The sequence below is a fragment of the Arachis ipaensis genome, chromosome B10 (assembly GCF_059453495.1).
Source record: "Arachis ipaensis isolate K30076 ecotype BB chromosome B10, ASM5945349v1, whole genome shotgun sequence".
NCBI classification, from domain to species: Eukaryota; Viridiplantae; Streptophyta; class Magnoliopsida; order Fabales; family Fabaceae; genus Arachis; species Arachis ipaensis.
Window position 1 is genome coordinate 2224986 of NC_142435.1, and position 11771 is coordinate 2236756.

At 29.8% G+C, this 11771-nt stretch overlaps 1 long non-coding RNA gene across 8 annotated transcripts; it reads right to left on the minus strand.

The window, feature by feature from the left end:
- Window positions 1–1602: 1602 nt before the first annotated feature.
- Window positions 1603–5781, minus strand: LOC107642559 (uncharacterized). Of its 8 annotated transcripts, none has more exons than XR_015902719.1 (7): window positions 5137–5686; window positions 4508–4694; window positions 4234–4322; window positions 3861–4026; window positions 3191–3360; window positions 2891–3095; window positions 1603–1994 (listed from the first exon to the last, which is right to left on the minus strand). It is a non-coding gene; the product is annotated as an uncharacterized LOC107642559 (long non-coding RNA). The 8 variants fall into 8 exon arrangements; XR_015902716.1 differs by having other exon boundaries at window positions 3191–3410; window positions 5137–5668; XR_015902713.1 differs by having other exon boundaries at window positions 3191–4026; window positions 5137–5781.
- Between the last annotated feature and the right edge of the window lie 5990 nt (window positions 5782–11771).

Here is an 11771-nt window from a genome sequence, read left to right on the forward strand (position 1 = left end):
TTTGTAATATTCTATTGATTTAGGTAAATACATGATAAAAATATTTTTTCTTTAATTTCTAAATTATTAGTGACTATGTGGAGTATTTCTTTAATGACCTAAGTCAGTAAGACATTACAAATTTTATAGTACTTCTAACATTTTTTAAGCCATTTTTTAAATTATTTTTTATAGAATAAAATATTTTTTTGTGGTATAATTTAAATAAATTTATTAAAAAATATTCATGATAATTTTTTAATAAAATTATTTAAATTATATGGTGAGATATTACATGATTCGAATTACGCATGTGGAAGTTCGAATCACTCTTATTCAAATTATATGGTGAGCAATTCGAATTCTATACAATACTCTTCTGCCTATTCTTGATAGCTAATGAATATTTTTTAATAAATTTATTTAAATTATACCACAAAAAAAATATTTTATTCTATGCAAAATAATTTTAAAAATGGCTTAAAAAATTTTAGAAGTACTATAAAAATATGTAATTAGGACATTAAAGAAATACTCTACATAGTCACTAATAATTTAGAAATTAAAGAAAAAATATTTTTATCATGTATTTACCTAAATCACTAGAATATTACAAATTTTTATAGTACTCATAACATTTTTTAAGCCATTTTTTAAAATTATTTTGTATAGAATAAAATATATTTTTTAATTATTTTGTATAGAATAAAATATTTTCTTTCATTTCTAAATTATTATTGACTATGTAGAATATTTTATTTAAAATTTGAGTACATTCATGTATTTACCTAAGTTATTAGAACATTACAAATTTTTAAAGTACTCCTAACATTTTTTAAGCCATTTTTTTTAAATTGTTTTGCATAGGATAAAATATTATTTGTAGTATAATTTAAAAAAATTTATTAAAAAATATTCATGAGCTATTAAAAATGGACAGAAAAGTATTGTATGAAATTCAAATTGATAGCTTATTAATATTTTAAAAAAGTCTCATAATTAAATATTTAGTTAGCTTTTTTTTAACGTATGAAATAAAATATATATTTTTTTATTTTTAAATTATTAGTTTTTTTAATAAATTTTTTAATAATTTTTTTTAATAAATTATTAATTTTTTAACAGCATAATTCGAATTACTATTCGAGGCAAATTTTGACTAATTCGAACCAACTAGGTTCGAATTACTTGCTGAAGCGTCCAAACGTGTAATTCGAACTCACCTAATTCGAATTACTCTCAATCCTAGTTCGAACCAACTAGGTTCGAATTACATGCATCACCTGTTCCATCAATATTCGAGCTACCTTGGTTCGAATTATATAGTAATGTGTTTTAGCTGATTGGTGAAGCAATTTTCAGTTTGGCGGATTTACATAATTTCTCAGCTCTCTTGGCTTATTTACGTTTTTTACCCCAATAAGCCAAAGCAAAAATATGACCCTTAAATCGAAATAAATTATAATGACAAAATACAATGTCTATTTAGCACCAATTAATAGAAACCTAAAACTAAGATTTCAAACTCATTAATAAAGAAATCAACCAAGAGGAAGAGGGTTCCATTAACTGGACCATTGTTTATTAATGACATGTATTTAATCCTTAGTCAAGGTTTAAGTCTATAAAATAATCCTGCCGAAATTGTTGATTCTCAATTAATTATGCACTTGGAATATCTCATATAACATAAAGAGAGACTAAAAAATAAAACAGCATAACCATTTAAAACACAATGGCTCTATTTTTTAGAAGTAATTTATTAAATATTTAAAACATCTTATAATGCTAAAAATCCTTAGCACAATTGCAACATATGAATGAAGAATGGTGTATACAGTGAATGGCTTGGGGGCAGTACTGGTTCCCATCCTTCCTGTCATACTCATAGAAAGGCTTGCACATATGGAAGGCATACAAACTGCATACAGTGAATGGTTCGCCGCGCATAATCTTTCCAACATTATCTCCTCAGATTGACACACTTGTTCACCCAAATGTGTCATTGGCTTTTCCTGAGTAATACCAAAAAACAGAGACATAATTAATGTTATTTAATCTATCATTTAATCACTAAGATATTTGAACTCATAATACCATAAAATGAAGAAACCTCTCGGTGCAACAATATATGTTAATTATTTGAATTAATCATTATATGTTACATAAGTTCAATCACAAATAAAAAAAATTAATTTGAAAAGAAAACAAACATATATATACTCTAATGCATATTCTCACATATCAAAACATGAGCAAAAGTAATTCCAAATCTTATTCACCATGTCTAACCAAAGCTTTGAAATGGAGAGTAAAGGTAGTATTCAACCTGATTATCAATATTTGTTATTTTTCACACTTTTTTTTATCATAAAAACTTTGACCTAATACCCTCATCTGCTGTGATGTCTTTCAAGCATACCATAATACACAAAGCAAACCATATAATTTTAAAAAGGATAAAAATAAAATACAAATCCTTAGCTCGTATGAGTCTTAACCATCCAAGGAAAAAAATAACCTAAAGAACAATAGTCAATCAATCAATGATGAAGATGACAAATAGACCCTTTTCAGTGAAAATGCATGACATAAAAATATTTATCAGTAGCTGCTATGATGCTACAATGCTTTGATATGGAATTTTCAATAACTTGATTTCTTTTATAGACAAATAATAATAAAAGAAAACTACAAACTTCAAGCTTCAGCTAGATGAGAAAAAGTTTATGTATCTTCATGACAGGCTTCAGCAAATACGAAAAATTTGAAGATAGCATTCATCCCCCATGAGCTCATAAAACAATCCAATAATTAATAACAGAGGATAACACATAATAGACATAAGTGTTTTTTTTTTATCTCACATCAAGCTTAAAAATCATGTCTATATAAGTCATATAGTACTTACCTGACAATTGTGCAAGGGTTGAAAGCATGCTATTACTCTAACAACAATTGTTGATCCGCCTTCAATTCCATTTGCACGTTTTAATGCACCCCAAAAGATATGCCACAATAGAGTATGGCAATGAAAGCACTAAACTAATAACTACAAAATAAAAAATAAACTAATGTGAGAATGGGTATGGCAGTGTTAATGGAACCTATGCTACCTGCGAAAACAAAGAATAATCTGAGTTAGTTACTTTATTATTTATGAAATGAAATTGTCTAAATTTGTGGATTCATTCATATCCATCATATATACCTTATTTGAGGCACAACTGAACCAAGCACCATAAGCAGAACCACCATGCCAGAGAAGGCTTTGCAAGGAGGAATGTGAACCTGAACAACCACTTTTTTTCTCCAATTCCTCCCTTTTCTTTCAATTATTACATTTAGGATTGCCATCATGGTTTCTTCACCTCCTTGCTTCTGTAGTGATATTATTTTCTTTTTTCTGAGGTTATGATAGTGATAAAGATCTAAAGAGATCACATAAACAGTTAAAATCAAAATATTTACCAAATCCCATTATCAAAACTCAAAAAGGAGATACCAAACCGTGTATCATAAACAGTAAAAGTTACCAAATCTTATTCAATAATGTATTGGATAAAAAATAAGATTCTAGAGAAGTGATATGAAATGAAAATCAAGATTTTAAAATATGGTTAAAAAACATATTAAAAAATATAATAGTAATGTCACTCAAATTAAAAGAATATAAAACTACTATTAGAAAAAATTAAAATAAAAAATAAACGCAATAACAAATCAATCAAATGCCGACTTCAAAAAGAAAGGAAGAACACCGAAACAAAAAGGATTGCAAGAAAGAAAGCAGTAGAGTAAGGGATGCACAAAAGTATACATATTCACTTGTTATTAAGAAAGAAAGCGGTAGAGTCAGGGATTGCAAGAAGTTAGGGTACCACAAATCTAAATGAAAGATTGAAGATCCCATAAATTTGGCTGTTGCAAGAAAATGTCTCTGGAAATCAAGCAGAGCTGCCGGATCTTGGACTCCAAGAGCTGAACCTTCTTGCCGGGGTGCCCACTAATTTCCAGTAGCCAATTTGATTTTGCCGTTGCGTACTGCTGCTCCGTTATTAGAGTGATGAGAAGAAAAAAATTGAAAAATATGATCTATGAGGATGATGAAAATGAATATATACTCTGAAAATACAAAAGCCAGGACATCAAAAACCAAAGGAAAAATGATTAGTTCATGCTGCATTACTTAACAATCTCATTTGGTTTGTACATTGGATGCAAATTAAAGATAAGAGGGAAAGAGATTAAAACCTTTTGGCAAATTGCCAATAGAATCCCGGCAACAACAATGAAGTTATGGATTTTCTGCATCAAAAGCTCCACACAAGGCAAAGACGCCTCTGCACAACAACAACATCATCATTTCAATTCTTACCAAAATTAGAACATATACATCAGATCAAATAATAAGGAACACACACAGCTCATCATCGAAAACCATTATGAATCTGTGACTGAGAGGAGTATGAGTAGGGATATCAAAATTAAAAATCATATACGTTCATTTGAAGAAGACGCTACTTACATAAACAGAGAATACAGAATCATCGCACCAAGACCATTGATGGCCGCTTCTAGTGCTGCAACTATGCTTCTCTTCCGTTCTGCCTATTGCCATCTGAATCATCTCAGCCTCACCAAACTGCATGCCATTGTTGTCGATGCCAGTATGAATCTCTCACTCCTTCCTGTCGTGTCTCTACTTCTTCCCTCTGCTTCCCCACAACAAACACAATACCATAATGCATGTCACCATCAAGAAATCTCCGCTTGACAAAGAAAACACAGAGATAACAAAAATAAAAGAAAAAAAAATGATGCAGAGAGATATATAGATCTAGGAGAAGAAAGACATGAGAGAAGATAGAGAAAGAAAGAGGGTTATGGTAAGAAGAAAAATGATATTTGATTATTTGAGAGATTGTTTGAATGCTTGATAAGGTTGTGCATATTTAAAATTCAAATTTCAATTTCAAATTACATATAGATTTAGTCAAAATTAAAAGGACGGAATGAGGAACATATTGAAAATCAGGAACATCTTGAAAATGAGGAACCTCTTGAAAATAAGATGAATCCTTGTCTGAATGCAAATCTAGTCTATACAGACAGAAAGATAAAGACAAATATAAAATTATTATATCGTTGTTGTACTTTCTGCTTTCATAGTCTCATTGCATGTGCTCTTTGTGGCGGCGACTCAGTACCTTCCAACAATCTGCTCTCTTCCGCCGCTTCCTCCTTCGTATCCATCACTACAGCATTGAAGATCACCACGAACTCCACCGCACCCACTGTGACCACCACCGCCATAGCATGGTCCACCGCCATAGCAGTCGCCATCTCATCCACTGCCGCAACCCTACCACCAGTGATAGCGTTGCCTCCACCGCGATGACTCCCCTAAAGGTTGGAGCCATCAGATACAGTGACATTCTCTGCCTTAGTGCGTACACTAACTCTAATCTCCACCTCTGACTTAAATTAGGAACAATAAGAATTAGAAGAAGAAGATGAATAAGAACTACGGAAGAAGAAGAAAATTATACGAAAATAGAATAAGTGAACGGAGGAGAAAAAAAGAAGAGGAACTGAAGATGAAGGAGTAGAAGAACCGAAGAAGAGGAAGAAGAGATAAAATTGGAAATAGAGAATGGCAAGAATCCCTTTTTTTTTTAATTTTAATTTTGTATTCAAAATTTAAAAGTTAGAATTTTAGGGGTGTGTGTACACGTAAATTGTAAAGGAAGTTGAGAAAGGGAGATAAAAAAATTTGGATACGGTCATGAAAAGTGTGGTGTAATGAAATTGATTTCATGTAGGAGGGTAATATAAGAGTCATGATGATTAAAGGCATTGAAATTTTGGTGGATGAATACATATAAGAAAATTATATGGTACAGATCTAAATCTGTACATATTTAAAGATTTGTTTACTTAAACCACATTTTCTAAAGTCACACTTTTCACTTAAAACTGTAGCTCTTCACAAAGAAAAACGTCACCTAATGAAAAAAAGTAAATTAAAAGATTTAAGAGAAGAAATAATTAAGTTATCAAAATTAATAGATCAAAAATTAATGATTTTAACTAATGTTAACTGTAATGACACCGAATTCTTAAAATCAATACAAAATGATTTTTCTCAAAATCTTTATTTTACTATAAGTTTTATTAAAGGACTTCAAAAACCTGAAAAAAACTTATTTTTCACACGGAATTTCTAAGAAATGTTACCATGGAAATAATTCCCCACATCTTTATCATACTTTAACCCACAATTAAATTCTATAGTAGATATGCTTGAAGAAATATTAGTATCTATAAAATTTCAAAGAAATAAGGAAAAAGAAAATCCCAAAGAAGAAAAATTTCAAAATATAATCAACATAACAGATTTAAAAGTAAAACCACCACTAAAATTATGAATATTGAAGAAAAATTAGAAGAAGTTACAATGCTTTTTAAACAATTAAAAATGGCTCAAGAAAATAATATTATGGAACAGGGATTTCAGATAGAAGAAGAATTAGTAAATTCTGAAAATATAGAAAATGAAGAACACATCCTAGATTATTCAAGTGACGAAGAACCAGCAATTCCAATACAAATAAAAAATGAAGCTGGAACATCTAGGGATAATCAATCTCAATTTAAATGGGAAACAGGTTTTGATAATTATGCTTTTAAAAAAAAGATTTATAAATAAAGATTCAAAATATACAAAAACACCATCAAAATACGTTCCTAAAATCCAAGAAATGGAAGGAGAAAGAATGCTCGATTTAGATTGTAAAAAGAATGAAAAAGAAATTTTCGAAAACTGGTTGAATTCCTTCTTATTAGAAGCCTTTACTAATCCAAAACTTAATGAATTATCTGGAAGAGATATTTGGAATTACATAGAGTTTCATACTAAAGGAGCTATAAGAGATTATATGACATCAATAGAAAACCAAATAATAGAAGAATTAGCAACAAAAACAATAGCTTATGATAAGATATTATATATAATGATGATTCTATATAAAGAATTTTTTGGAAAAAATATTATAGATCATAAACAAGAAGTCTATAATAAAGAATATCAAGAAGCAAAAAATCATTTAGCTAACATTCAGATATATGATCTATGTAATGTGGAGTCTTATATATGTGAATATAGAATACATTATTACAAATTAAAAGAAGAAGATAAAAATCATTATCTTAGTATGTATATAACAAAACTTCCATATCCTGCTAATGAATTTATTATGGGAAGATTTATAAGAGAAATAAATAGAGGAACAATTGAAAATAATTTTGGTGGAGCAACCTCTGCAATAAGAGAGGAAATAAAAGAACGTTGTATGCAAGAAGCAACTCAAAAAAGATTTGCAAATATAATTAGAATTTGCTGTCAGGATAATGAAGAGATATCTCAAAAATATGGTCTTAATAAAAATTTTCAAAGAAAAAGAAAATATCAATTTAAAAAAAGAAAATACTATCCAAACTGGAGAAAAAAGAGGTATTTTAGAAAAAGAAATAACAATAAAAATAAAAGATAAAAAAGTGATTATTGCCCGAATAAAAAAGAAAATTGTAAGTGTTGGTATTGCCAAGAAGAAGGACACTATGCAAATGAATGTCCGAAAAAGAAGGATAAAAAGGATCTTACTAAACAAATAGAAATTGCTAAGTCCTGTTTCATGGAACCATTAGAAGAATCTGATGATAACTTAGACTATATTTTTGAATATGTCTCGGAAATAGACTCAGAGACTGAGTAATAATGCTACATTTATTACTATAAAAATAACAGAAAAGTTTATAAATGCTTTCATAGATTCTGGAGCAACGCAATGCTTTGCTAGTTCAAACATAAAACTTGATTGGAAAAAATTAAAGAAACCATTAAGAGTTAGAATAGCTGACAAATCAATACATAAAATTAACCAAAAAGCAGAGATGGTTGAAATTTTTATTCAAAATTATAGGTTCATTGTTCCATCTGTATATATGTTAGACTCTGGAATGGATTTTATCATAGGAAATAATTTTTTAAAGCTATATCATCCATTCATTCAAGAATTAACATATATAATTTTAAAAGCACCACACGATTCTTCAATAAATCAAAAATCAAAACGTATAAAAATACCAACTACCACTATAGATAAGATCTTAAAATTTAAAATATTTTCTATATTAGAGACATGTTATTTAAATTTATACTTTCAGATAAATATCCCAAAAAATAGTCTTGAAATAAAGATAGAAGAACTTTTGGATGAAATTTGTGCTGAAAATCCTTTAGATGTTAAAAATACAAATAACGAATTAGTAAGTATTAAATTAAAAGATCCTACAAAAGAGATAAATGTTCCAAATAAAATTCCTTATTCCGCAAGAGATAGAGAAGAGTTTTCATTAGAATGTAGAGATCTTTTGGAAAAAGGAATTATAAGATTAAGTAAAAGTCCTCATGCGGCTCCAGCCTTTTATGTCGAAAACAATAATGAAATTAAAAGGGGAAAACGAAGAATGGTTATTAACTATAAAAAGATGAATGAAGCAACTATTGGTGATGCTCATAAACTTCCAAGAAAAGATTCTATTTTAGAAAAAATCAAAGGAGCAACTTGGTTTTCATCTCTTGATGCAAAATCAGGATATTGGCAGCTTCGTTTAGACGAAGAAACAAAGAAATTAACTGCTTTTACTTGCCCAACAAAAGAATCAACAAGTGTGTTACTCTATGAATGGAATGTATTACCATTCGGATTAAAGCAAGCCCCAGGTATTTACCAAAGATTTATGGAAGAAAATCTAAAAGAGTTAAATGAATTTGTTTTAGTGTATATTGATGATATACTAATTTTTACAAAACAGGATAGAGAAGATCATCTTCAAAAATTATTAATAGTTTTAGAAAGATGTAAAGAAAAAGGATTAGTTCTTAGCAAAAAGAAAGCAAGAATAGCAAAACAAGAAATAGAGTTTTTTGGATTAATTCTATCTACTCAAGGAAAGCTAAAACTTCAACCAAATGTCCTAGAAAAGGTAAATTTATTTCCTAATAAAATAGAAGATAGAAAACAATTACAAAAATTTTTAGGATGTATAAATTATATTTCTGATCAAGGATTTTTAAAAAATATAATAGAATACACTAAAAGCTTATTTCCAAAAATAAGTACTAAAAAAGAATGGAAATGGGATGAAAAAGATAGTATGCAAATTCAAAGGATTAAAGAATTATGTGAAAAACTTCCAGAACTTTATATTCCAGAAGAAAATGACTACTTAATAGTAGAAACAGATGCTTCAGACATAACCTGGTCAGGATGTCTAAAAGCTAAGAAAGCTATAAAAAGTTTGGAACAAGGAAAAGAATCACTAGATTCTAAAGATTCCCTAAAGGAATTACTTTGCAGGTATATTTCAGGGACTTTTACTCCAACAGAACAGAAATATACCACTCATGAAAAGGAAACTCTAGCAGCAATTAAATCTCTTAAGAAATGGAAAATTGATTTACTACCAAGAGAATTTACATTAAGGACAGATTCAAGCTACCTAACAGGTTTCATACGATATAATTTAAAAGTTGATTATAATCATGGACGATTGGTAAGATGGCAATTATTTTTGTTACAATATCCAATAAAAATTGAATATATTAAGGGTGACAAAAATGTTATTGCAGATACATTAACAAGAGAATGGAGTTCGTCTACAACGCATTAGATCAAGAAATTCAAAAATATGAGCAAGAGCTCGAAAAATGCAAGCATTGTCAGCAAATAAGGACACAGATCCAATTCCTCAAGAAGGCCATCGAAGCAATGAAATCAACACAACAAGCAGAAACATCAGAGTTCAGCCAGCTAAGCATGGTGGACAAATCAGGTGAAGAAAAAATTTCAGAAAATAAAACAATTGCTGAAATCATTAAAAAATCCACCCAAGATAAAAAATATTATGTAATTTATAATGGCCCCATGAAAGGAGTATATGATACCTGGGAAAAAGCAGCACCATTCACACACCAGTCAAAGATAATTCATAAAGGAGGGTTCCTAACACTGGAAGAGGCAAAGAAATCCTTCAAGGAATATGAAGCTCTCCATCCAGAGCAAACCCTAAAAAGAGCAGATAAAGCTCCAATTCAAACCCAGAGAACAGGGATAATAAGAAACATTCCTACAAGGGCTGAAATCAAGGAAAAGAAAAGGGTCTGTAGATCTAATCTCAGAGAAACCCTTAACATAGTCCTGAATTGGACTGAAGAAAAAAGGGCAATTTTGGGATATTATCCTGTTGCCAAAGAACAACTAACAAAGCTGGTTATATTTCCAGATGCTTCCCCATCTGACACCTATCAGTTTTTCCAGTATGGATTAATTGATACAATCTTAATTTTTAATGATTTAAAAATTATTAGTGAGTTTCCTGCAGGATTCGTTGATGCAGTAAAGAGATTTAAAAATATGATTGACAATGTAAATCCAAGGGATATATCCCTAAAATTTACAAACAGTCAACCTATTTTTAATGAAGAAGAAGAATGCTTGGTTCCAGCACACCAAGTAATATTCATGTCCGTCTTCCCAGGAAATTTTCAACCAATTGATCAAATTCAAGATTTAACAATTTACAGTCATGAAGGAAGGCTAGCCAGCACATTAGCAAGGGTCTTTGAAAGAACTCAAAAAATAACGAAGGAATCTCACACAAGGATTAATTATAAAAGTAGAAATACTCTGCTTGTGTCCAGTAAAAGAAATGAAATTGAAGAAAGAGAGATGAGACTCTTGGTAGAATTTGAATCAGCATTCTACAACTTATCTGGACTTTTAGAAAAGCTCCCTGAAGGGATAAAGAGAAATCTCTGCTATTTGATAAAAGACAGAGAAGACCACAAGTGCCAGCTATGTGCCTCAGAGTTATCTGAAGAAAGCAATAATGAAACGGAATCAACTCGCATGATGAAGGAAGAAGACAATACATCTGACGGTCACATGATAAAAGAAGAGGACAGCACATCTGAAGCATCTCTCAACATTATTGCATAGTGACGTAAGCACTTAGGTCATAGAGCACCAACAATGTAGCTGGTGAAAGAGAACAAACAATGACGTAAGCAATGACGTCATAAGAAGGGTAAGGATGGGAATTGTCCATCAAACCCAACTATTATAAATAGGCTGCTTAGGCAATTGTAAAGCATCAGACAATAGGAAGCAGGAGGCTAAGAGTACTCATATGCTAGGAGAGCAAGGAGGAAGCTGCCGAGGCGATTCTATAGTCTGAAGAAGAATCCCCTTAGGGAAAAATAGTTCTAAACTCCCCTCTGGAGTTAGTATCTACAATCTTCCATCTGGAGATAAAAACCCCTTATGTAAAATATACTGAATAAAGGAAGTTTTTCTCCAGAAAAGGTACATCTTCATTCTAGTCTTTCAATTATGAATTATTTAGAAAGTTTAGAATTAACAGAAGAATCTGATTATTATAGATTAACTGCTTTATTAGATAATGAAAAGCAGGCTGTTCTAAAAACAGAATTAAATCTCAAATCAAATGAAAATTTTAATAAACAAAATCTTTTAAAAGAAGTTTTTAACAGAAAAAATATAATATACTATGGAAAAATTCAACTTGAAGCTCCTATAAAAATAAAATCTGCCAATGGAGAACTTGAAATAGCTTTGATAAATAATGAAGAATTGAGTAAACAGATTGAGAAAATTAAGGATCAACAAAAAAGATCTAAAATTGGATGGATTCATATTAGTACT